Below are 6,203 nucleotides of genomic sequence, written 5' to 3'. Positions count from 1 at the left end.
CAATAACACCATTATCACTTCTGTTTTCTACAGAATATTTCTTGTCTGTCTGGATCACTTGTGTGAATTTTGGCAATTACCTTCTTTAATTCGTATAATAAACCAGTTTCAGATGTTCAATTCCAATAGTAATAAGTCGTATCAATGAGCAATAAATCACTATACTAAAAGTTCCATAGCATTTTGGCACAGACTGCAGTATGATATGCTTATTGATAAGACCTATTATTACTGCTGTGTAAGATCTAAAACAGTTTGTTACATAAACCCGAAGCAGTAGTTTCCACAGCCTCTGTCAGTGATCCTGGTGGATAATATATATTTTGTTAACATACACATTTAATGTAAAACTGAGTTTTCTTTTAGCCTTTTGAGCCCAGTGGTTTCTGCCTGAAACCACAATTTTATTATTATTATTTTTTTAAGTACCAATGCATTTGCATGACACCATCAATTCTATTGCAAGACAGAGACTTCTAGTGGTACACTGAGGTACTTCTATAAATGTAGCGGATTGTAGGAAGGTTCAGCATGCAGACTGTGCTACATGATTGTAGGAGATTCTGACTTTGGTTTCTTTTATAGTGCCCATACTGAAGGGATCTTGACAGTAAACGTAAGTGTAAGAAATTATATATAAGTTATTGTAACATACATTTAAGTTTGTACTACTGCTTTTATAATATTATCAGAATGAAACCATGGGAGAGAATGTAATTGTGATACATAATTTATTGAATTTTAGGCCCATTTTTGCTTGTTATTTAGGCCTATATAGTTTTACGCATTAAGAGACTATGGAAGTTTTGAGCTGTGGGGTTTTGTCTTGGAATAATGTGAATTTACTTTCAAATAAATTACATGAAATGTCTCTTACTATGATAATGAAGGTTAATTACATGAAATATTTTAAATTTACATTTTTTTTAAATCATTGGACTTAAAAGGTTAACCAGAGCTGGATATAAATTACTATTCAGAAAACAAATGATACACACTGAATGTAGAAAAATTCTAAACATTTTAACAAATAATAGCTAAGGATAAACATAATTATTGCAGTTAATAAGGCTCCCCAGCCTAATAACACAGTGAGCATAGATTATTAAGAAATGAGATTTTCCATTATTCCTTTCCATCAGTACAACCTATACCTTAAATACAAGACTTTCCAGGCAAAAGCACACTTTCAAACATTCATAAATGCTTGTTTGCTATGCTAAAGTACAGTAAGCAGTAATGAGCTATCAAATGGAGAAGTTCAATTTACAACACAATTTGACCATACAGTGTACACTTTTATGCACTATATAATAGAGGGAAACATTCCACGTGGGAAAAATATATTTAAAAAGAAAGATGATGAGACTTACCCAACAAAAGCGCTGGCAGGTCGATAGACACACAAATAAACACAAACATACACACAAAACTCTAGCTTTCGCAACCAACGGTTGCCTCGTCAGGAAAGAGGGAAGGAGAAGGAAAGACAAAAGGATTGGGTTTTAAGGGAGAGGGTAAGGAGTCATTCCAATCCCGGGAGCGGAAAGACTTACCTTAGGGGGAAAAAAGGACAGGTTTACACTCGCACACACACACATATCTATCCACACATACACAGACACAAGCAGACATTTGTAAAGGCCCCAAACTCTTTGCCTTTACAAATGTCTGCTTGTGTCTGTGTATGTGTGGATGGATATGTGTGTGTGTGCGAGTGTAAACCTGTCCTTTTTTCCCCCTAAGGTAAGTCTTTCCGCTCCCGGGATTGGAATGACTCCTTACCCTCTCCCTTAAAACCCAATCCTTTTGTCTTTCCTTCTCCTTCCCTCTTTCCTGACGAGGCAACCGTTGGTTGCGAAAGCTAGAGTTTTGTGTGTATGTTTGTGTTTATTTGTGTGTCTATCGACCTGCCAGCGCTTTTGTTGGGTAAGTCTCATCATCTTTCTTTTTAAATATATATATATATATATATATATATATATATACACACACAATCTTGAATATACAGTTATTTTTTACTTTTAATGGCAAAACATGTATCAAAATTGCATGTAACTTAAAAAATATACACTAATTTTATATATACACTGGTATAAATATGTTACTAATCTCTTTGCAGGATTGTAGCACATTTTGTGGTCATTATGTCAAGTAAAACTGTCAAAATTCCTCACCTAGCACAACATTTGAGATTTTATCGTCAGATTCCATTTCTTTCATTACCATCTGTTGGAATGACAGCTTCATTTTTTGATGTTGCTAAATGTGGTTTGGTAATCTGTTTCTTTTTACTGACTTCAAGAATACTGTCAGAAAAATTGAGCAGATCTCCATCTGCAAGTACATAAATCTGTCTGTCCAGTGTAATTTTTGTAGACAGAGAGTGGATCAACCAAGTTTTTGTGCAAATTATTGTGGAAAATAAAGCCAGATGGGCACTGTCAGTCAACATGACACATTAACCTAATGTAATTTAACTGAGTGACAAATTATAAATGGCAGAATATAAGTCTGTTTCTGTTCCCTACCATTGTATGTGAACTACTCATCCATTATGTTTGGAACTGTCCTTCAAACTGCATTATGACATACATATCTCCAGAAGTAACAACACATATGTTCAATGCAGAGCATTCTATTAATTTTTCTGGTACCGCAATTATTTCAGTCTGCATGTGACTGTGACCATTATTTAGTTTTGTTTCTTTCTTGTCTCTTCTTAATCAAAAGTCAGTCATTTTCATTTGTCTTTCTACCTCTGGCAAATATCCATCATTTATACATGTCCTGATGATAAAGAAACAATGCAAGCATCCACTTTAATGTTATATACAACATGTGCAACTTTCATTTTAACATTATGTATTAAAAGTTCAGTGCTTGTCAGGTGAAGGTCTGCCCTAATGCTTACAGATGCACACTGATGGGCATCAAATGGGCAGGGCCACAGAAGTTGTTGTAAGGTTCATCTAAACAGTTTATGGAAACACATAGCAGCTAAGTAAAAGCAAGAGGAAGGGCCAGATCTCCTTTGGTTTCTAATGACCACATCAGCAGGTGATGCTAGGATAATATAACATAACTATCCACAGTGGTGCCAGTCCTGGAGTTTAATAGTCAGTCTTATACGAAACGGGACACGATGAATGGTTGTGCGGTGTTTGGCCCACTTCCTCAGATGCAGATATGTGGCCTACTTCCTCAGGAACAGATGTTCACTTGAAGTAAAGCTACTACTATAATGAATATTTCAGGCCAGAATTAAAAGTATAAACAACAAAAATTGTATATGACACACACTCACTCTGCCTCTCTAGCCACACATACTAGCCTCATTCCCCTCACAGTTCAAGAAGCTCTGAAGATGGTTTATTAGATCAATCATAAAATGTTTTTGTTTTCCTGGTGTGTGTGAGTGTGTGTGTGTGTGTGGGGGGGGGGGGGAGGTTTTTTTTTTTTTTGGGGGGGGGGGGGCAGCACTGAAGCTAGATCAAGAGTGAACATTTGAAAACTATAAGTAGTTACCTGACCACCTTGAATTCCTATTGTCAAAGCACCGTTCCTCTGACTATGAGAGGTTAAAGTCAACGTAACTGTTTCTTTCTTCTGCATACTGAACTGGAGGAGAGAAATGTGTCCTCTGAGAAAAGTGCCAGTCCTCGAGACAAACATCACATCTTACACTGGTAATTTAAAAGGGCAGTTTGCTAATTCATAGTTTTCGAAAGGAAGGGAAAGAGGAAGGAAGAGTAGCTCAAATAACCAAAACAGATAAGAATGGTTGATCTACAACATGGGTAATATACACAGTTTCACACTGGGAGGCAAGTGCCTTAGACACAGGCCTTTTGAGTGGCAAGTGATTAATTCCTCAAAGATCTCCTGTGACTGGCATCATATTCAGTTAATTTGACACAATTTAGAGCTGGTGCTCACTTTTATTGAACAGGAAGATTATAGCAGAATCAACATTTAATAGTACTGTGATACAGAATACAAATAAAAGTAAAAAACTACTCTCTGCAGTCAGGTACTTACAAAAAATGAAAAATTTAAAAATAACATAAAAATTATAATTCTGCTAGTCGTATACAGGGAGTCCTACGAAGACTGGTCAAAGCATAAAAGCCTAGTAAACATGGGCTCTAAAGTGCATACCATACACACTATGAGCACTTTTCATCTACACTACTGAGAAACACATCTTTTTTACCAAACAAGTGCTCATGGCTTTTAAGGAACGCATTTCAGAGCCCGCACTAACTACAATTTTTTGCTTTGAATGATTGTTCCCTGAATACTGACCATTCCTGCTGGGACACCCTGTATATGCTGAAGCAGAACACAACTAAAATACAGACAACAAACATCTTTTGGTTTGCTGCTGAACTATATGACAACAAAAACTGTTGTTATATTGACAAAAATTCCAGACTAGTTATTTACAAATGCACATATATTTGTAGAATTATAAAGAAATAGAACTTTTGCCCAATGCTTATTTTCAGGAGACAAAATTCGAAGTTCTATCAATACATAGAGCTAAAAAAATTATACCTAGGCTGCAGAATGATTAGTTTCCTCTTCAGGAAGAAAAAGATATTGGCTTTGGAAGGTTGAAAGAAGTGACAGGTCATCAGACTGCAGCTTCAGAGGAACCTATTTGAGTTCAAAACTCAAGTATGTCAAAGCCATTTGTTGGAACTCTACAAAAATTTTCAAGAAAATCTACTTTGAAATTTTCCATGGAATTTCAAGAATTTTAATTCCCCAAAATGAAGGTGATTTTCATGATAGGCACAATGGGTCACTGAATAGTGTTGGAGAATGGTAACTAGGTAATCATAGAACCGCTCGTTCCGATCTCGCCATGGACTTTTTCCCACATTCACTTTGAATAACTACATAATTTAATATAACATTAATCAAATATGTGCTAATTAGCACATATCTAATCATTATTTTTATGAAAAATGTATGTCTTCTTGTCTCTAATTACATAACACATGTAAAATTACGCTTTCCATTGCAAACATAAATTCTTCAATATAAATACTATATAAAAGATCATTAAAATTAAAAAATATTATAAACATAAGTAGCATTTACATTAAAAGCAACATCCTATATTTATTAACAATCTTTACTAATATATTGACAGTTAAGAAGTTATATTTTCAATGAATGCCTGGAATTTTGGATGCGGGATGTAATTAAAAACAAGATGATGTGCATTTCTCACAAAAAACAATGATTAGATGTGTGATAATTAGCATATAGCTGATGAATTTTATTTTTAAATGTGTAGGTATTCAAACTGAATGGAAAAAAGTCACTGCAAGATTCGAACCAGCAATCCATGATTACGTGATCCAATGCTACCCAGTGATCCACACTGCCTGTTGTGAAAATTGCCAACATTTTAGGGTGTTAAAGTTCCTCAAGTTCACTGGAAAACTGCAATGTCAAGTTTGTCAATAATTTTTTTAGAGATGCATCAACCTGCTTTGGGATATTGATATTTGAATTATGAACTTCATGTTCCATGAATATAAAAAAATTACAAAAATCCAATTGCTGGGTGGTATCCTTGTTACTGGACAACACCACTTGCCTATCCTTCCATTACTTCCCGAGAAAGGAATTAACAGCTGTGAAAGCTAGTTTTTTTTGTGTGTCTTACAATATTACTTGGAATTTTGCCTACTGAACGCAAGTACTGATCATCTGTTCTGTCTTCTTATAAATCAACAACCAATTTTTTTCCTCTTAATATACCTACTGATAACACTTCTTCAAAGAAAACATCGATAACTACAAGGATCTGTTGCGATGTTTAGCTATATTATGTAATGCATAGGAACATACAAAATGAGCAAAAAGTATATAAAGCTGGAGAAACCTTTCAAATACAGCAGTGTTTCTCTTGCACAAAGGAACTGATAAACCATGTGGCCCATAATTTACATTATAAACACATCAAGACTAAACATGTTTAAATATTCTATCTTGAGTGTGGTTTTTGAAGTTGTCCCAGAGGATCAAATATCCAATAAGGCTTGCAAACAGAGAATTATCAGATCTCAGATCAATTCATAAATTCCATTGTCTTTTTTTCTAAGAGCATTTTCCATTCAGAACCATTCTCACTTGATATTTGTGACACCTGCCACCAATTTGAGGTTTCATTTGTTGATCTC

This window comes from Schistocerca cancellata, chromosome 12, assembly GCF_023864275.1.
Source record: "Schistocerca cancellata isolate TAMUIC-IGC-003103 chromosome 12, iqSchCanc2.1, whole genome shotgun sequence".
Taxonomy (NCBI): Eukaryota; Metazoa; Arthropoda; class Insecta; order Orthoptera; family Acrididae; genus Schistocerca; species Schistocerca cancellata.
The sequence above is the reverse complement of the archived record's forward strand: the minus strand, read 5'-3'. Positions refer to the sequence as shown.